We start from the raw sequence: 22,625 nt of genomic DNA on the forward strand, positions 1-22,625 counted from the left end.
ATTCACAAAAATTAGAACAAATAATAGATATTTTCTTTAAAATTAAATTCTTTATATACATAATTATAGATAAAAATGCTGTATCAGTATCATTTTCATTCAAATAAAAAATATGAACCAATTTTAATTAAAAACATGTAATAAATTATTGTAATTAATATAAGTTATTACCAAATAAAATATACATTATTGTTTTAATATGTTTATTAATAAATACAATATTCTTTAACTAATTAGTTGTGTCCAAAATACAAAAATTTTATTTATTAAAAAATTAATTTAAAATCATTTAATTTAATTAAAATTCATATTTTCATTATAAACATTTATTTCCAAATATTTCATTAATAATAATGATTAATTAAATTTATTAATTCAAATACGAAAAACTTGTAAATTCAATTTTTTAAACGATTTTCACATTAATAATATTAAATATTAATAATATTAAATATAATATTAATAATATTGATTATTTAAATATTTAAAATAATATACATACCTTGATTAATGATAAAAAACTTTTTAAAATTTCTTATATTCTCTTGAATTTAATTTCACTATTTGAATTTGCCGCTCGTCCTAGTAACTTTTTGTCGGTAACAGTGCATTCTCTTTTATGCTCAAGCCAGTGGTAACAAGTGGCCGTGCCTGTCGTGCCTGTCACAATTAACTTTTTCACTTTTTAACAAAATTCCGTATTTCCTGCACGTAATCAGCATTTTTACACTTTAAAACAGTCCCTTTTCTCGTTTATAATGCCAAATCGGGTCAATATACATTAATTCAAACAATTTAAGTAAAAAGAATTGGCCGTAAAAAAAAAGAATTGGTCGTAACCATTCAATACTGTATTGTCGCGAAACCGCATAGGCCTTAAGTCACCACCAATTCTTTTCGCTTACGGCCAATTCTTTTTTTTTTACTGGGAAAGTTTCAAAAGAACTGTTCAGTGAGTTTTCAAGAAAAACTTTTATTTAGAAATGAGTCTATAAGATTAAAATAGTTAATTATATACAAACTTACAATAGTAAGTATTGTTCAATAAAATAACTTTATGTATATTGTTGAATAAAATGTTTCATATTTTAATTAAACAGTAAAAATATTTTAACTTTAAGATAGCATTATTCACATACAGTTTTTAGGTTATGTTTGTTTTTTTTTTGAAAATCTTTTTATTTATAGGGATTCCAGGTCTTTAAACAAAAAAATTATATTTATATTGTATTTAAAATTTTTTCATATAAGTGAAATGTCTTCTCTTACTGGAAGTGAATATTCACGTATTCAGAGAAAGCGATTTACAACTTTTGAAATAAGTGAATAGCCAATCGATGCGCGAAAGAAGACTGCGCATTCGGATTCAATAATGAGTTCCTGACTTTCATCTTTACGTTAATAATCAAATGTAAAAAAAGTTAAAAACACTAACGAAAATATTTATTCGAAGTTTTGTAAGATATGTTAATAATTTTTTTTTAAATATTTATTAGGTATTCCTAATATGAAACATAATTAATGAAGTTCTCAAATTATTTTTCTTACACTGAAAAAATATATTTAAATCAAATAAACTCTATTTTAACCAATAATTTCATTAAATTTCGGTAATTTAAAAAAATACAAATAAATATATAATTTATAATATTTGAAGAAATTATTTGAATAATAAAATAAAGAGTAAAATGTTAATACAAAAAATAACAATTTATTATTATTAATATTTAATGATACGAGTGTGTGCGGTTCGAGCGAAGAGTCGGTTCTTCGATCCAGCTGCTCAATTAATGTAAAAAGCAAAAAGAACCCTGAATTTTGAATATCTACCAGTGCTGGCTTATTACTGGTTACTATAATTTTGCCCGTACTGGCAAAATACAGAATTACTACTAAATTCCAGTATTGAACCAGTACTGAACGCCAGTACTAAGTCATTACTAATGACCAGTACTAATAAATGACGTTATCATCCCAAACATATGCCAGTATTGGTTCAATATTGGCGGTCAGTACTTTGCCAGTAATTGCCAGTACTGGCGCAACACTGCGCCGGTTGTAAATTTTTGCTTGGGATGTTACCAATTATTTGTAGTCTGCAATTTAATATCTGTCATTTCTATATACCATTGTTATTTTAATTGCATAATTATTTTGTGATTAATTGTGGTTTCAATAATCATTTTTTATTCTACTTTATCTTCAAAAAAGTGTATAATAATATTATTCTCGATATTCAAAAATATAGTGAAATAAATATATCAATTCATAAACTTTTCAGTAATTGCATACCGTTTATAACAGTTGTACTTTGATACCAAATTTTAGGTATATCAAAAAATGATCTCAATTTTCGTATTATTTCTAAAAATGATTAAAATAATGCGGATCAAGTTTATATCATGTATGGGTATATTAAAATGTTAAATCTAATTTGTCTCTTTATTTGGGTTATGTTGCCCATTACCTTTCTTCATACAAAAAAATTCCAATGTAATTTAACTACGTCGGACGCATTAAAAAAAACAGTCATCAAGTTGTAAATTTACAAACCGGAAAGTTAAAAGACTACATAACCTAAAAGTTGTTTTTTATATTTTAGTTTTTCACTTATTCTGTTTCTTTTAGTTAAATAAATATACTTTTCTTTTGTAAAATACAATTTTATGATATTAAAATACATAAATAAAACACTCAATTGTTAGTAATTAAGTGATATATATAAAAAAATATATAAAAAAAACTTAATTACTAGCAATTGAGTATTTTATTTATGTATTTTGATATAAAATGGTATTTTATAAAATAAAAGTATACTTATTCGGCGCATGGTCACTTTTTCCAACGTTTAACGTAGTAAAATTACACTGGAATTTTTTTGTGTTTTTTAAAAATTAAAATTATGGAAAATTTGATCCACAGAAGGTAGAAATGATCATTTCTATAAAATTAACATTAAATTTTCCATAATTTTAATCTCTGTATTTCTTAAAAATATAAGCACAAAATAAGAAACATAACCTAAGTAAAAAACGAGTTACGGTATTTTAGTTTTTGCATGACGGAATTTATATAGACCTACCCCGATGAAATAAAAGGTATATAGTTTGAAGATGACCAAATTATATCTTTTAGATTGGTGTATTTTCCCCTCGCGCGGCAACGAGCGTGCGTTCGAAAATTTTGCATGTCTGCTCATATAACCCTCTTTTCTGTGACCTTTATACCTGCCCACGCTTTTATAAGTCAATTTGTAATATGAAATGTAATAAAATTCTCGACACGCGTTAATTTACCTTGTCATTTCTTACGTCATGGAAGATTGACTCAAACTAGTAACAGCTAGACCGCTTTTGTCAAATCGTTGGAGATGTCTCGCGATGAATCACTATCGTTCATAATTGTAACCACTTTGTTCATTCTCACCGGAAATATGAACGTCAAGCTTAATTTTTTAATTTTACGATTCACACAACAAACGATTTCGACAGGACATCCTGATTATTTCCTACAATACCCAATATATGTGATATTGAAAGCATTATTCAGAAAATCTAGGAAATAGAAAGATCTTTCAAGTCCCTTTTAACTTATACACCATGCATTTTCTCTGTCCGAACTATCCGAACTGTCGGAATTACAGTTTGCAGTGGCAGCGAACTATTTGCTGTCACATCAAATTACGTTAGCTAATATATAGGGACAGAGAACAAATTTCCTGCGGGGTCAAAAAAGTTTGATGTGACAGTAAATTTTAAAAAATTAAGACTGATATTGTTTATCTTAGCAAACCTTTTCGTTGTCATAGCAAAAAATTTAGCTGTGGTTACTAATTTTGATAGCATCTGTAAGCAATTCCTTTTTTTCCGTGTAAAAAATATTTATTTTTTTTTTGACATTTCAATTGCAAGAAAAATTGTAAATTATGAAAAGATTCGACTTTTATTTGAAAAGTTGGTTACTTTTCAGCAATTATTAAAAATAACAGTTATATTCGATATTTAGTTTTTCCCTGAAAATGAAAGTAAATGTCCTAATGTATACTGTCCGATTTGAAAGAACATATTATTATGATTATAAGAACTGAATTCTTTGTTTGTTCTGCTGAGTCAATAGATAGTTTCGAGTGGAATTTATGAATAAATTGTAACACAATTCACTTTTTTTTATTTCTTCACTTCTGTTTTATTCTTCATTTTGTTTTATTTTATTATGTTCATAGTTGTCAAAAATTCGTATTTTTCTTTAACTTTATTGTTTTCAAAAATTTACGAAAAGTAGATTCAGTGATAAAGAGAATTTTTGGCCTCCCTTTATATGTGGAACAAATATAAACATATTCAAGAAATTGAAATTGAATTCCCCTGGGTTAAACAATAATCCTTGGGAAACTACATCAATATATATTATATTAATTAATTTAATATATTAAAAATAATATTATTTATTTAAAAATTTAAAAATATTTTCAAGAAATAAATAAATGTAATTTAACAAATGAAATGTGTTGCTGATTCATATTTTGTATGAGTATATTGTAACTGAGAGTTTCATGACCAGGAAACGGAAACGTGAAACCCTATTGAAGTTAGGGTGTTTGCAGGTATTTGTTTTACGGGTTGTTTCTCTGACAACAGAGTACACTTCAAATATATAGAAAATTGTTGGGGTAAAAGTTACAAATTCTAATCAATAACGACAACACAAACTATTTTTAAAGACAAAATATTTTTATGTTTTAATACAACATAGCTAAAAAATTCTTCTATTTCTACTACTTCTAAACAAGAAGTGAATTTATTAAATTTTAAATTATCAAAAAATTGGAGAAATTACATTAAAAATGAGAAGACTAAAAATTTCAGCGTCTCACAATACTATCATCGCAGGTACTTTGACTTAGCTTCGAATACCGATGCACGTCAATAATTAGTTGGCGCAACTCATTGTTCTTATACGAGATGCTACAGTCAGCACTTTGATCGATTGCACAAATAAGTAGTCTAGCCACGTCTTCGATATCGCGCCTTAAATTATATCTCTTTTGATTAGGCATGTACACGTGGAGAAAATAAATTGTCGAAAATATCCTCTATTTTGGGAATGGTATTATTATATTTTAATGTCAAAAATGTTTGTTATTCTAAAAATTGACTGTAATTGAGATTTTATTAATATATAGATAAAAAAATTAAATGCATGGCAGTGATAGTTGCCACCAAGTAAAATAATGGAAGTCTCTTTCTGATTCATTAATTTTGTAGGCCTCGGATCAACTTTCAAGCATAAAAAAAAGTCGAAAAAGTCGATCTTCTTATTTTAATTAGTTAATAAATATTTTACTTCAAATAATCAATATTATTATACATAATTATTAAATCAATTTTATTAATTTCTTAATAATAATGATTCTATAGGAATATTATCAAGAAAATTTATTTCGAATATTTCAAAATCAAAGACGTATAATTATTTTTAAAATTTTAATTAAGTAGGAGAAATTTAAAAAAAAAAAAATGTTTTGACAACAATTCAATTTTAGAGTTTTTATTTGAAACTTTTTTAAAGAAATATTAAAATTATTAAAAATAATTAAAGTTTGGAAGAGTTATAGGTGAAATTTTTAGAAATAATTAAATTTCAGACAATAATGAAATTTCACAGAATTGAAAATAATTTATCAAATAATTTTAAATAAAATTTTTTCAAAGTAATTGAATTTTCAAAGATTACAATTCAGATTTTTGAAAGTAATTGAACTTCAAGTGATTTTTAATTGAAATTTTTGTTGATTTCTGTTGATGAAGAATTTATTAGAAATTACAGATGAAAATTGAAATTCAAAAATTATTAATTGAAAAATGCTTGCATGGTAAGCTTCCTGAAAGATTGCAGTGTAAGATTACTACAAGGTTGCGGTGTAGGGTTACTGCAAGATTTCACAATAAGATTATCACAAGATTGCTCAGTAAGCTTGCACTGTAAGCTTGTAGTAAGGTTGGTGCAAGGTTGCCAAATAACCTTACTTTGAACCTAAAAATATTTTTTTAATTTTTCGTCTAATTTATATATTTTTATTATATAACTTAAACGAAACATTTTTTTTTTAATTTTTTAGTTTCAAGGTAAGGTTATTTGGCAATCTTGCGATAATCTTATTGTGCAATCTTGCAGTAACCTTACACTGCAATCTTTCGGTAAACTTACCATGCAAGCTTGGGTCAGGTGGGACATTTAAAGTTTGCAGTAAGCTTGCGGCAAGTTTGCCATGCAAGATTGGCAATATTACGCGGCAAGCTTGCCGGAAGGTTGCTGCAAGATTACGTGCTATCTGGGATATCGGTGATGAAAAAATTACAAAATATTATATACATAAACTATAGAAAAATGATTTTTTAGCTCTAAAACAAAATTTTTGAAAGTTTTTGTAAAATTCAATAAATTCCATTTTTTTAGTTTTCAAAACCAACAACTTTGGATGTATCTGATTAAAAGTAATTTTTCAATGCTATTTATCATAAAAAAACCCATATCATATAGATTTGTTTAAATTTGTATCACAATCATTTTTAAATCTAATTTGTCAAAATTGACGATTAATAATATATTCTGATAAGAAGATCGGTAGTTCCAAAAATGCCATTAATTGCAAATTTTTTAATAAAAAAATATAATATTGGCTCAGGCACCTTGTGCGTTTCACATTTCTGTACGTTGACAATGTATAAGCTTCAGTGCAATCCTCAGATTATTGCTAACTAGCTCTTGATTAGAGCCACCTCAATTACCCCGAAGAGTACATAAGTGCATGTATAATTCGTTTACACTTCATTGTTCATAGGAATTCAAATGGAAAATAATCCACAATCAAGTCTATTTTGCATCATCTTTTTGAATCAAAGTTACATAGTTTCGATGGCTGATATTTATTCATTTACAAAATGAAATCGGAACCTATCACAGAAATGTCCTGAACAGTACTCTCTATAAATCAGAATAAGTGAAATTTCACTTAGAATGTTTTAAAAGTCTTCCACGTAGAAAAATAAGTTTATATGCACTTAAAAATAAGTGATTTTCACTCAAAAATAAGTGAAGTTTTACTTATTTTTAAGTGAATGTACACTTATTTTTATATGTTGAAGACTTTTGAAACATTCTAAGTGAAATTTCACTTATTCAGATTTAGAGAGTATAAAGGGAATATTTTAATTAACTGTGCCTTTATTCTACATGAAATCTTGATTACTGCAATTTGAATTGGAAACAAGTTATATTATATTCTCGAGATTAATTAATTAATTGGTTTCCACCCTAAGGGTAACTCTATAACTAAAGTTAGGAAAAGGAAGCAGTACCAATATTCTTTAAATTATTCTTTTTTTCTGTTTAAAAAATCTTGGAGCAATATCAAATTGATTGGAACAATCTCAAACGATAAGATTGTGGTCTTCTGGAAATCAGTTCAATCCGTTTGAATGGCATATTATAAAAGAATCTTGAAGGGATGATGGTAAAATTATGAAACGCAATCCGAAAAAGGATTAACAAATGTGTGACCAAGGTTGACTTGTCCATAAAAGAAGAACAACTTTTGAGTTTGCAAGAAAGTTGTTTTCCGTTAAGTGGCACCGTACCACTCGCTGACACTATGTAGTAGACGAAAGTGGTATTTGTTGCGGGTCGATCGCAACAAATGTCAGCTCAGTTCAAAGTGCGCATGCGACGTGAAATCTACCACCCACCAACACCCGCCCTGACATCACCATTGTGGATCAATACTCAACCAGGCCATGTACTCTCCCTCTTGGAACACCAACACTTGGCCATTTTTGCATTCATGTGGTGCATTTTCACCCAAACGAATAAACCATCTTGGCCCCCACGGCGCCAACAGCGTTGCGGTTGCTTTTCCGAGTTCTAGACCCTCTTGCTGGTTGCTAACCGTGTCGAGGTGTGCATTCATGCAATGCTCTTTTATTTTTACCTTCATCTTCACCATTCTTCACTTTTCTCTTCCTCGCGACTTCATATAGAGTACAATACTTTTCAAAAGCCAAGAAATTCGATCTTATTCCTTACATTTTACTACCCAAGGGCATTTCCGACACGTGATAGAGTTTTTGTGTTCCACAAATTGCGATTCAAACCACTGATAATATTAGAAAGCAAAGTTATCATTTACACATCCTTATCACATCCAATTGTGATGAGAAGATTTTATTCGTTTTCAGTTCGCAATATAAAATATTCCGTAAAAACTCTGTAAATTTTATACAGATTTTTCATAATACTATCCACATAGCACCGAAGATTTAATAAATATTTAATAAATATTTATTTTCAAAGTTCGCAGTATTTAGAATAAAGATTAAGTAAAGCTTCTGTAAATATTTCAATGTCCGCACTTGAGCAAATGTTTAGCGCGAACCTTGAGTGAAGCTTGAAATTAAATATTCGTTAAATCACTTGTAGCTTAAGAGCAAGATTTTCTTTTTCCAATCATAGTTGCTCGTATAGCTCGGTTGGTTAGGTATTACGTTTGCGTTCGTCGAACCCGTGTTCGATCCCCGGCTCCCCAAATTTATTTTCAAAATTAATTTCGTTATTTAAAGTCTCTAAAAAATTGCTTAATCAAGTATGAGTCCCTAAATTTAGGAAATTATTTTTTTTTTTTTCATTTTTGAAAACTAAAATTTCTTAAATCAATTTATTCATTAACACAGAAAATTAAAAGGCATTAAAATAAGCTGCAACGCTTATTATTTTAATCCAATTTTGCTTATTTTAATTCATTTTGGTATTAAAATAAGCAAAATTGGATTAAAATAATAAGCATTGCAGATTATTTTAATACCTTATAATTTTCTGTGAAACTGATTCAAATTAAAGATATAATTATTTTAATTATATTATTATTATTAATACAATTAATACTTTATGATTAGATAATTTTAAAATCCAGCTACCTAAGCGAACATTTAACGAATATTTTTTTCATGCTTCAATCAAGGTTCGAGCTGAACCTTCAACGAATATTTAATTTAAAGCTTCACTCAAGTTTTGAGCCGAACCTTTAACGAATATTTAATTTCAAGCTTCACTCAAGGTTTGCGCTAAACATTTGCTGAAGTGCGGACATTTAAATATTTACAGAAATTTTACTTAACCTTTATTCTAAATATTGCGGACATTGAAAATAAATATTTATTAAATCTTCGGTGCTATGTGGGTATATTGTTTGCAAAAAAATCTCCAGACATTTAGCCGTAATTCTCGTTGTTCCCCAGTGGGCAAAAAACCATATTTGTTTTAAAAACGGTTTTAGAAAGTTTCATGTCCATCAAATAATGTTCTGAAACATTTTAACAAACATGGATGTTCAAATAATGTTCTAGAACATTTTTTGGCTGACATGAAACGTTTAAAGAAGGTTTGTGGAACGAATATGGTTTTTTGTCCACTGGGTAAATAAGAATTTGTAGTTTTAAAGAAAAATAATGTTATTTCAATTTTATCAGCCAAGAGCTCTATTATTAATACAATAATATAGAATTGTTCCGGAAGAGTTTCTACAGAAGTTCCTAAAGGAGTTTTCATAAGAATTGACATGTGATAAGTTTGTACATAAATTAAAAAACAAATGATGAGAGATTATTTAGAAACTTTTATGGTCTACACTATTCTATATGACATAATTCTGTAGAATCGTTTTGTGTGTATGTATATCAGGGTGGGTCAAATTTTTTCGCGATAAAAAATAAATTTCGAACCTTCAAAATTTTCAAAATAGATATTTTTTAACTAAATTTTCATTATTTTCACTTAAATTGTCATAATAATCGATGTACAATTATTGTAAATTTCCCAGAGTAAGCATGTTGAAAATATTTTTTCTTTATATAAAATTTCAAAAAAAAAAACAGATGAAAAAAAATTCGACTTAATTTTGTTGCCTCTCATTTTAAATTGATTGTGAAATTTATTTTCGAAGCTTTTTTGAGAGCTTTTTATATTTCATTAATTTTTTATTTTTCGAAACAAATAATTATGAAAAATAATTGAGTTTTCATCAGGGAAATCGATTTTTGGAAACTATGGTTCTTTGAGCAATTTTACTCAGAATAATGTATAGATTTTGTTTTTGTTATACGCTTTATCGAAAAAATTTTGACCATACAATTTGATTCACCCTAGTATATAATATATAATTTGTTTCAAATAAATGTTTTCAATATTCTTTTTGAATAACTAAGAATATTTGCCTGATTCTTTGTATATTGCTTTGTCAATTGTTTCATTTGGGTTAAAATCTATTAAAGTTAAACACAACACAATTTATAATCCCTAAGATTTCAATCGGTTCTTTAAATGCCAGTAAAAACTTAAGAATATTTTAGCCAATGTCAGTAAAAAAAAAAACTCGTTACTTTTTGAAAAAATGTTTGTAAATTTAAAAAAGTAAAAAAAAACTAAATTTTATATATGTATATATCAATTAGTTTTATTTAACATCTGATATATATATATTTATAGTTGGTTAATTCTGTAGTTCAAAAAATGATTTATAAATTTTGATGCTGTTGTAATTGGAAAACTATTTGCAATTTTTTACGAGAATTTAAAAAATTTGTTTGCAAACATTTAAAAAAAAACAATTTTAAAACAACGTAAATGAGATTGCCTAAGTAGAACTGAAATCTCGGTCTTTTCGTAGCAATAGTATATACTCATTAGGGACTTAAATGAACGAAAATTGACGCTCTGGTTGGATCAAACAACAACTAATCCACAGTTGAAATTAATTAAAACGTAATATCTTTTTCTTGAAAATAGATGTATATTTCTAGAAATGTTTCTGCTTGTTGTTTTTGGATGAAAGTAATTTTCGTTTGACCCTATTCCAATTATATTATCCTTTAATCTTTAGAAAAGAAGGGAATTGCCGCTTTAAACTCGTTTAATAATACCTTTTAAATTTTAGTGGAGTCACATGCAATTGTACCGAATTTAAAATGAATCGACCTTTTGGCATTTTATATTATATTACATAATTTAAATAAGCTTTGTAACCATTTTACTGCACGAGGCGTTAAATTACTCCCAGTCATATACCAATTATAAAAGTTTACTTATTTTCAGAATTTATAAATTCTTTAAATTAAATTATAAATAAAATTAACAGTTACTGTATTAACTTTATACTGAGTTTATTGAAGAAATATGATAAATTGTAAATAGAAAAGTTATGAAAAATATTAAAATTCTGAAGAGTAAAATTTCATCTGAAATTTTCATTTAGGATAAAAGTTTAGTGAAAGAAATAATCAACTTGGAAAATAAAATGTAATGAAGAAATATTTCAAGATAGATACTATTTTCAAATGGTAAATGTCTCTGCAAAGAGACATCAGAAACTACATATTCTGTATTTTACAACTAACATAGATAATAGCAGTGTTGCCATGTTAGTGGTCTTCCCACTAAATTTAGTAAGATTTTGTTCCTTGAGCGAATTTTCAGACCCAGCCAATCAAAATGAGTCACGCAGTTCTATAAGAAAGAATGCTCTTCTACGTGCCGAGCCCTGTACTCCTGCAGTTTATTCGTAAAGCAATTTTTGTCAATTGGAGTTTTTAAATATATTTGAGAATATTAAGTTTAAAACAATTTTTACTAAATTCTGATAAAAGAAAAATTAAAAATGCCGCCTACGCCAAATTCAAAAAAATATGTACAAAGATATAAAATCTCTTGGGAAAGTGAAAAAAAATTTAAAGGTTATGTTTTGTTTGTGTTTTTTATAGTTTAATGTCTATTCCATGTTCTTAAGCTCATAAATTTTATCTACAATTATAATTATAACAATTAAATAATTGAAATTCCAAAAAAATGTCTATAATCATAATAATATATTTATTAGATTGAACTATTAAATTTTATTAAACGATTCTTTAAGTTTAAATAACTTTTGCATAATTAGTGTGAAAAATTAAAAATTTTGTGTTGAGATAAAGAGTTTAACGTTTTTTTTTATTTATTTATTTTTATTTTTCTAGTGAAAATTAGGGGGGACAATTTATTTTTAGTGGGAAATATCTAGGGGAAAAAAGCGTCTTAGGGACCTGGCAACACTAGATAATAGCTAATTCTGGAAAAAATGAACCGATTCTCAAACACACTAATTGTAAGAAGATTGATAGGATATAAGGTTATAGCGCGACTTAAGGCAAACCGGAAATTTGCACATATGGGCTGAACTTTAAAGAGGATATTCGTAAGTATTACGTAAGCAATTTTGATCTCGCCCTTTCTGAAAATAATCACAAAAAATTCGGTTTATCCCTCTATTCGAAGATTATGTAACTTTGAATGGGGATTTTCCTTTGTGAAAATATATGCTCGTCACGCATTGAATAAAAGATGGTTGATTGCTAGGTTAAACTTTCATATTTAAGGGCTTCGTTTCTTAAATCGATTTCTGAGGAAGTATAAACCGATTGCTTAATTTATAAAAATAAACAACTTTGTTGAGAAAGGAATTTTATTAATTTTTAGAAAAATTATTATGTAAATTTCAATTCAGAATGAGAATTTTTTTTTTTTTAATATCAGAACTTTTATTTATTTAGTTATTATTTTATTATTTTTGTTTATTATATTTATTTATTTTTGGTTCGAATTTTAAATGATTATTCAAAAGCTTTCTATTTAAGTATCAATACATTTACGCTATGAAAAATTATTTTTAGTCCAATTTTTTTTTTTCCTTAGCTCTTGGATGACTTAGTCGACGCTCTCCCTTTAATAATTCAGGCAAATTACGAGATTAATGAAGACGAGATTCCTAACCTAATATTTTTGATGAGTATCAAAGAAGAAAACTGCTTAAAGAAAAAAAAATACAGACTTTTGAGCAACCATTCCTTGTCACGAATGCTCAATATGGACTTACAGAATTTAAATATGCTTGAGGAAAATTGACCATTAAAAATTAGGAAATTGCAAAATTAGAAAAATGATACGATGAACAAAATCTCTAAACGGAGGAGAAGAAGTGTAATTTTAAGTAGAAGTTGACAAATTGTCGCGGTTATTATCATCAACATACTATTTAAAAAAATTTTCAAAAGGAAATGACGTCTCACGGATCATTTCTTTTTTTATTTTTATCCACGTCAGATAATTAATTAGTGACAACGTTGTCTACTTAATTTCAAAATTATTTACGTAACTTGGTGATCAAATACCCTACACATGTGTTTATCCCCGAGTCGAAAATTCCCTACTAAAAATTCCATTGAGCAAAAAAGGTTCAATTTATTTTTATCATTTGAAAAAAGGGCCCTGATATTTTTTATATGTTAATTTAAAAAATAGTGGAACCAAACATAGATTCTTTCATTCATGGAAGAAAGGAAAATTTGCACTTGGTTTTTGGACTCAAAGTGGGGTATGAATGTATTAAAGTTACAACCTATTTTACGACTGCTAAAACTTAATAGACCCTAAAAATTCAGGTTCAAAGTAGGGCTTAAATTTCGACTCGCGATAAGAGTATCAAGAAAAGTTTTTAAAGATGTTGAAAAATGACTTTAAAATGAGATTATAAAAATAATGTCGATGTCAATAAAGATGTAATGGAGGTGTTACTGAGCAAAATAGTTCACAGTTTTTCTAAAGATATCAATGTGACTTGCATTATTTTGATACCCATAGGATAATTCCTAAGGATAATGGGATAATTTTTCGATACCTAAAATTGGTATCAAAGAACAATTGTTATAAACTGTATGCAGTTACTGAAAATTTTATGAATTATTATTTTGATTTCACTATATTTTTGAATATCGAGAATAATATTATTTTCATTTTGAAGTATGAAACAAAAGAAAAATTGTATAAAAGTTGGTTTCCATTGTCCCCATTCGCCATTTGTCATAATTCTCGTCAACTACCGCACCCTGCTCTAGTAAAAATTTAGACATTATTGTTAAAATTAAAAGTTACTATAAAGTTACTAAATTTTTACTAGAGCAGGGTGCGGTAGTTGACGAGAATTATGACAAATGACTAGTGGGGACAATGGAAACCAACTTAAAATAAACACTGCATACTTCCCGAATATACACTTTATTAAAAGTGCGCTAAAAATCCCAATTCGGAAACGACCTCAAAAAAAATACTGTTTTGATGATAAAGTAGAATATACTAACCTGTGTTAATATTTGTCACAACTAAACGTGAATTTACGATTCGCATATTTTTAAATATTTAAAATTATTTTTTTAATCCAAAATGATTATTAAAACCACAATCAATCACAAACAGGGTGGCCGTTTTTTTCACCAAAAAAAATTCCCGGTCATTTCCCGGTCATTTCCCGGTCATGAATTATTTTTCCCGGTTATAAAGGAAAATTCCCAAAAAAATTATTCTATAAATTTATTGAATATTGACTCTTTATTAAACATAAAACATACAGGGTGTTCCAAAAGTATGGAAACTTGCAAATATCTCGAAAAGTACGAATTTTTGTAAAAAATGTTCAAGACAAAAGTTGTTCCAAACAAAAAGATGTACATCTTTGAAACCAAAAAATTGGGCCCGGAGCCCAATGTTGGGCCCAACAATGAAAAAAGTGGTTTTCTTAAATGAGACCACTAACTTTCAGTATCAAATTCGTAATCCCCATGAAATTCTGCGTTCAGACATGTGGTATAAGTGCCCAAAATATTGGGCTCAATCCAAGATATTGGGTCCAAAATTTATCAACAGATAAATAAATTTTAAAAAATCGCATCTTGGAGGGATTTTGACATTACAGGATTAGAAATTGAGCATAGAGCCCAATGTAAGATTCTGCAGCCCAATGTGAGGGCCCAATATTTTTGGAATTTGTACCACAAGTCTAAGCCCAGAATTTCATAACGATTACGAAATGGAAGGAAACTAATTTTTTTACTGTAGGCCTCACATTGGGCCGCGGAATCTTGCATTGGGCTTTGTGTACAATTTGAAAATTAGCTTCCAATTTCTAATCCTGTGATCTCAAAATCCCTCCAAGATGCGATTTTTTAAAATTTATTTATCTGTTGATAAATTTTGGACCCAATATCTTGGATTGGGCCCAATATTTTGGGCACTTATACCACATGTCTGAACGCAGAATTTCATGGGGATTACGAATTTGATACTGAAAGTTAGTGGTCTCATTTAAGAAAACCACTTTTTTCATTGTAGGGCCCAACATTGGGCTCTGGGCCCAATTTTTTGGTTTCAAAGATGTACATCTTTTTGTTTGGAATAACTTTTGTCTTGAACATTTTTTACAAAAATTCGTACTTTTCGAGATATTTGCAAGTTTCCATACTTTTGGAACACCCTGTATAAATACGTAATATACATTAAAAAAAACGTTTTATCACGTTTATCACATTTTGTTTCTTACTTAATGTTTATAATAAACACATACTATATATTTTTTTAATAAAATAAACTTTTTCGTAGATATTTGTATCTCTTTTCAATTAAACTAGAAGTTAACTTTTAAAAACTACATTTTTAATATCACATTCAATATTTTAACATCTTAATACTTTGAGTTTTAAGATAAACATATATATATATATTTTAAATTAAAGATACGTTCAGATACGTATTCAGTTAAAAATCAAGTTTGGTTATTTAATTGTTTAAGTTCTAAATCAATGTCTTCTGTACACTTGCGAGCATTTTCTAAGATCAAAGCTTTTTTTTCTTTCAACAATTTTTGAATTAAATAAAATACTTTTTAATAAAAAATTTCAAAATTCCCGGTCAAGGTAAAAATTCCCTGTCATTTCCCGGTTTTTCCAGGTCAAAACAAATTCCCTGTCATTTCCCGGTTTTCCCGGTTTCCCGGTCCACTGGCCACCCTGACAAAATAATAATGCAATTGAAATAACAGTGATATAAATAGAAATATAATAGATATTAAATTGCAGTCGACAGATAACTAATAACATATACAGTCACCAGAGTTCGAAATGCAAATTACTATGTGCAATTTACAGTAGAACGTTCATAATGTGACACCCTTTTTGAGTGGATTTTTCAAAGGCGTTTACATACTTGACTATAGTTTTTAGTATATATCGAAAAAAATAGATGTGATTTTTTGGCGTAGAATTTAAAATTAGATTTTAAATATTTCTGAAAAATACAATGGATTGAATAATACAATAAATAGAAGTTTATTATAAATTACAATTATAATTTATTATTATTATTACCTTTAATAAAACCCCCAAAAAAGGTGTAACATTTTGGATGTTTTACTGTAAATTGCGCATAGTAATTTGCGTTCTGGAACTTCGATGACTGCATGTTATCAGTTACATAATTTTTTTTTTTGTGATTGATTGTGGTTTTAATAATAATTTGCAAATGATTATTGAATTATATGATTATAATCACTGGATTAAAAAAATAATTTTAAATATTGAAAAATATGCGCATTTCAAAATCGCTTTTAATATTATGTGTCAAATATTAACACATGTTTTTTACTTTATCATCAAAACAGGGTATTTTTAAGCGACTGTTTATTTCATACAATTTTTCTTTTATTTCACACTTCAAAATGAAAATAATATTATTTTCAATAATATTCGTATATATTCAGTAACTGAATACCGTATATCTGACAATTTTACTTTGATATCAATTTTAGGTTTTAAAAAATGATTCCAAATTTCATATTATTTGGAAAACTGATACCAAATAATGCTGTTGAAGTTGATACTAATGGGTATCAAAACGTTGCATTATGTATAAAAGTGTAAAAAAAATTTTAATACAAAAATTCGAATTCATAAATTAGGGTTAAATAGAAATCCAACCGTATGAATTAAAAAACACTGGAATTTCTGATTCATAATTTTCAAGGATACGCGTCACAAACATTTTTTTTCCCGATTATTGAAACGAATCTGTGTTTCTGTCGTGGTGGATAAAAACAAAATCTTTCAAGTGCAAGGATTGTCAGCGACAAGAGAGCATTTTCGATAATTGATTTAAGAGACAGCAAGAGCACTTGGATGTTCTGAATGGACAGACAAGGATAAAAGATATCTGTTTATCCCAGACATTGAACCAGAGCCCGAGGTCGTCAATCATCTCTAATATAAGGCGTGGTGAAGGTTGAAATGAAGTGAAGGTGCGATTAAAAACCTCAGTGCGGATATCTATACGTAAAATGAATGCGATGCGGGTATTGTGAGTGCACTGCAGGTGCACGGGATTCATCAATGAAGGACATTATCGCAATTAAAGAGAGCAAAACGTAACATGTAATTGGTCCAACGTAACAATGTTACACATCAATTGATGACTATTATATACAAAAGTTTCTTAACACTCCAATTTTGAACTTCACATATCACCTTAATAGAAAAATTATCTTTCGAAACTGATTCCACTGCGTGTGAAGTTGGTAAATATATTCGGAGGAAAAAAAAATGTCAAGGTCGACGCGTGAATATGGTTGTGGCTGAATTATAAGTTTTGCAACCGAAAGTAGTTAATTGATTTTGACCTTGTTGTGGTGAATTCTATGAGAATAACTTGTCAGTACAAGTTCATCAGGATTTGTTGGACAAATTCACGCCCTACTTTGTATAGTTCCTAACTGTTACGTATCAGTTCCTTCCGGTAGAGGCAGCAACTGCTGCAGACTGGCCTTGTACGCACCCTAGTTCGTTCCGTGTTACGTACTCGTGTACTATGTACGCGTAGAAGTTGTGACGTCAAATGCGTGGCTCGATGTTTTACGAATTGGGTCAAGAGGGAGAGATCGGCCGTTTAACTTGGGCTGACTGCTCTCTTCACTGACTCTAAGCTCATCATATCAATGGCAATGATCAATAAATCATTTTCGCAACCAACTAGTCTCGTTTTTTAATCCAGAGAAACAATCTCTGATAAGATAACCATCTTCTAATTTCACTGCGTTAAAGAAAAATGCAATCTATCAAACTCCATTGAATATTAGAAATCTTGTAAAACGAATATAATTAAAATAATGCATCAATAAATTTAGAAAATCAACAATTTTGTCACTTCACGTTTATAATTTTAAGTAGATAGCGTCACCTACAAGAATGAGGTTCCGCGATTAAACTTGGATATTGGGCTATTTAAAGTTGTTTGTCCCTGAAAGTCCACCTACAAGACATTGAGTGTACCTATTTGTGGACGCAACTCGCTTTTTCGATCTCAACATTCAGTTATCTCATTTCGAATGAAGTTCCCAACATTTATATCGATAAAATAAGAGAAACAAATTTTTCAATCACAATAATCGTTTTCGGCTCGAGTCACAAATTTTTAAGAGGGATTATAATTAAAGCTGTTTTTTTTAACAATTACTTACTTATCAGAAAAAAATATTCTTTTTCTTATTTCGTTAATTATAAACGATGGTAGGTAACTTCAGCTTCATATTTTCTTTTAAAAAAAGATTTGCTTTTAGAATATTCAAAAACTAATTTTAAAATCCTTATCCCTTAAATTTAATATTTTCTTTTTGTTATTCCGTATTCTTATAATAAATATACAAGGAAAAGACCATATACTTTTTATTTCTCGTTCATTCTCTTTGTATATAAATAAATCGCATTATATCATAAAGAATTATTCAAAAAATCTGTAAATAGATTAGATCGGGAAAAACAAAAATGACATTTAACCGCATTAAGATTTTTCATTGTAAATTTATTGCAAAATTAAATAATTTCTATCACCATAAATCAATTTCCAAAAATTGTTAACAAGAGAGACTAATCACCAATTTTTTGATAAATAAACTTTATTCCACTCTACGACTTGAAAAAATGAATAGTAGTTGAAAAATGAATTTACATTTTCTGAATATTTTCACCTTCTGCATTACTTTGTTAAATAGCAAAGAAGTTGAGAATTATTATCACATGCAAATAATAATTGCATTTATTTATTTTTTATTTCATGAAAGTTTATTTCAAGAAGAGGGAGAGAGGGTTTAAGAAGCTAAATATAAGCTGAAGAGACCCTAAGAAAGGTTTGCTTTATGATCAGGGTGGAATGCAAGCCACATGGGCCAATGACCGGTGACGACAGGAGAAAACGCTGGCTCATCCGAAGACCTACAAACACCCTAAGTCATAAACGGAAGTCTTTCAACGTGGCAATCTACTTCTATGTTTACCTCTAATTAGTAATTAAATCCATGCTTTAATAACAATTGAAGTTTTGTGAAACATGAAAAATACACCATTAAATTTCATAAAAATTATATAGTGTTTTGTCATAGTTCACAAAAGAAAAAAATTAACTGCGATAAAAGTAAATATATCAACGACTTTTGAATATGTTCATTTAATAATTATTAAAATTACAGCAGTTTGAAAATGTTCTCTCATTTTGTAATTATGCTATTATCTAATTGTTACGTTTTAAATCGCTTATACAAACATAGAGTCATTTTTAAATTACAACACACACTCTATACATTCCATTGCTCAAACATTCCATGCTTCCGTAAAATATATTGGATCTATTTATTTTAATTTCAAACGGATTTTTTTTATTTAAAAATTATTATAAAGTGCATAAATTTTGCTCTCCCCCTATCGTTAATCAAGGCTAATGACTTTTCTTGATGAAAATGTAATTTCGTATTATAATTAATATTATTCTCTAAATCTGAATTAGTCACTTTTTAATAATTCAACTCCGCCAATTTTTGTTCATTAATTAAATTAGTAACCGCTTTGACTAATTCTTAGTCAAAAATGAATTGTTAGTCGAAAACTACTAATTTATTATTAATTACTTTTACAATATTACTAATTTATTACTAATTAGTAGTTTTCTGTTAACAATTAGTCATTTTTAACTAAGAATTAATTAAAATGTTACTGATTTATTTAACAAACGAATTGGTGCAGTTGAATAAGTCAAAAGTAACTAATTATCTCATTTGGAGAGTATATTTGAAACCATTGAATTATTCATGGCGCTTAAATGGTTAATTTTGTTTAAAATTTTTGTTATGAATTAAATTAAAACCATCATTACTCTCTAAATTTCAAATAGTAAAATTTTTAACTATAATTTGAATTAGTGTCTCACTTTATGCTTATGAATTAGTTAAGTTTTACTAATTCGATGGTAAAACTTTATTTTACTTTTTTTGTTAAATTTTACTAAATCAAAAGCAAAAAGTGAGTTATTAATTATTTTAATTACAGTTACAATTTTTACTAATTCATATTTATAGAGTACATATGTAATATTAAAGGGATTTTTTATGCTAAAATAAAAATATGTATTGTTCGAAAATAAAACGGTCAAATTTTACGATATGTATGAATTTTTTGCAAAAATGATTCAAACAAAAGTTATTACGTACAAAAAAAAACCTATAATTTTTCTTTTGTAAAGATAGCTTTTTTGCTTAAAGTTTGCATCATTTAAAAATCTATGCATTTCAAAATATTTGTCCGCTTTCCAGGCCTCGGATTGACTTTAAGACACAAAATTAAAATTAAAAAAGTAGTTTTAGTCGATTTACATTCCAAAAAAGATCAAAAAAGTCAATTTTTTTATTTTAACTAAATTTAATTATGTTAATAAGTATTTTACTTTAAATAACTATACTGTTATTAGATATTAAATCTATTTTATTAATTTCTTAATAATAATAATTCTATAGGAATATTATCAAGAAAATTTATTTCAAATATTTCAGAATCGAAGAAGTAAATTTTTAAAATTTTAATTAAGTAGGACAAATTTCTAAAAAAAAAAATTTTTTGGCAACAATTCAATTTTTAAGTTTTTAATTTTAAATAATTCATATAATTGAAGTTTTGAAGAATATTATAAAAATCATTTAAAATAATTATATTTCGAAAAAGTTACAATTGGCATTTTTAGAAATAATTAAATTTTAGGTTTTAAATTGAAATTTTTGAAAATAATTCAATTTTTTAAATTGAAATTTTTAGTAATTTTAATTGATTTTTTTAAAATTGTAAACAATTGTTGAATTTCATAAAATTTTTAATTGAAAAATAGAAAAAGTCGTATAATCCGAGGCCTGGTTTCCATATTTTTTGAACACCCAATATATGTGTATATATATATATGGAATATGAAACAATCTTCTAAATAAATAAAAACTTTTTAGAATCAGTTTATAAAAAAAAATTCTTCATTCAAGTATTAAAAACTCGTTTAAAGGCGTTTGAGTACGTTACAGATTGAAAAAAACTATCCTGCCGTACGGAAGTTTAAGTCATAAGGAATTTTCAAAACTTCCAATCATTCGGAAATATATACTCTATATAAGCAGAGCTAATCAATATAAGTGAAAAGTCTGAACGGTCGGAGTATATGCGTTCTTAGAGCGGTGAGGTGTGCAAATACACTTTTACAAGAATATTTTATACACACTCGTGGTATACGAAAAAAAAAATTTTTTTTAAAAATTAAAAATTCTATGTGCAAAATAAATAGAATATCCCTTTTGTTTTATTATCATTATTGTCAACTTTAATAAATTATGACTTATTTTTTTTTTTAATTACGTGACTTAAAAATCTTAAAATGAACAATTAATAATAAACATTACATTTTACAATATATATCAATGCACGTTATTTTATTAAAATTAGATTTAAATAATGTTTATGTGACAAAATTCTCGTCAGTTATGATAATATATCATCAAGTTGTAAATAAAAAGTTATCTTTCGTTAAATTTACATTATATTTAACTTATTGTTAATCAGTTCTTGAAATTGAATGTTCATATATGAATTGAAAGAACTATTCATTAAAAATACATTACTGCTTTTATATTAAAATTCCTATGAAATTTTAATATCTCCTATATGGATTTTCGTTTTATTTGATTTAAGTTTTACGTTTTTGGGCCAAATGACCGAAAAGAAAACATTTTTTTTTTTTTTTTTTTTTTAATCAGAGTGAAAAATATTCATCCATAATAATAAAAACTCTTCTTGATTAAAGTATAGTGAAAAATACATTATAAAATTTTCAACAATACCAGATACATTGTACTTATTATAAAAAAAAAAGAAAATAACTTTAATGAAATGAAATTTATAAATCAATGCCGGTGAAACGAAAAGAAGCGGGAAATTTAAAATGCAGTTAAACGTTGAAAAGTAAAATATACACAGGTTCGATAAAAATAATCGATTTTGAATCGTATATAGGATGTCATTTAGAAGAAAAGCATTATCGAGACAGAAATGGAAGCTTTATCGTAGGAATCGAAATGTCAGATGAATTATAAATAGGTTACGATCGATAAGTGCGCCAGAACGGGCATGCTCGTGGTGCCATCTAGTCTAGTATATTATCTATCTCTATTACACGACCCTATACCTTAAACGCTTGCTTTTTTTTCTTTGTTAATTCACTCTAGAAACCTTTTCATTCTTGAGACGATTTTTTTGTATCTTCAATGAAACATCAAGTTTCAACATATTAACAATATTTTTGTCCTCATCATTTAGAATTACATTAACGACCTACTGAGATTAGACTATGACTTTTCTTTAAATATTGTA

The 22,625-nt window shown here is 27.3% G+C and overlaps 1 protein-coding gene across 3 annotated transcripts in view; it reads right to left on the reverse strand.

The window, feature by feature from the left end:
- Window positions 1-22,625, reverse strand: part of LOC127287611 (sodium/potassium-transporting ATPase subunit alpha) — a 115,128-nt gene that overhangs the window by 50,575 nt on the left and 41,928 nt on the right. The window lies entirely within an intron of this gene.

Source organism: Leptopilina boulardi, unplaced genomic scaffold (genome assembly GCF_019393585.1).
Source record: "Leptopilina boulardi isolate dan_hultmark-lab unplaced genomic scaffold, ZJU_Lbou_2.1 LbouV2_371, whole genome shotgun sequence".
Classification (NCBI taxonomy): Eukaryota; Metazoa; Arthropoda; class Insecta; order Hymenoptera; family Figitidae; genus Leptopilina; species Leptopilina boulardi.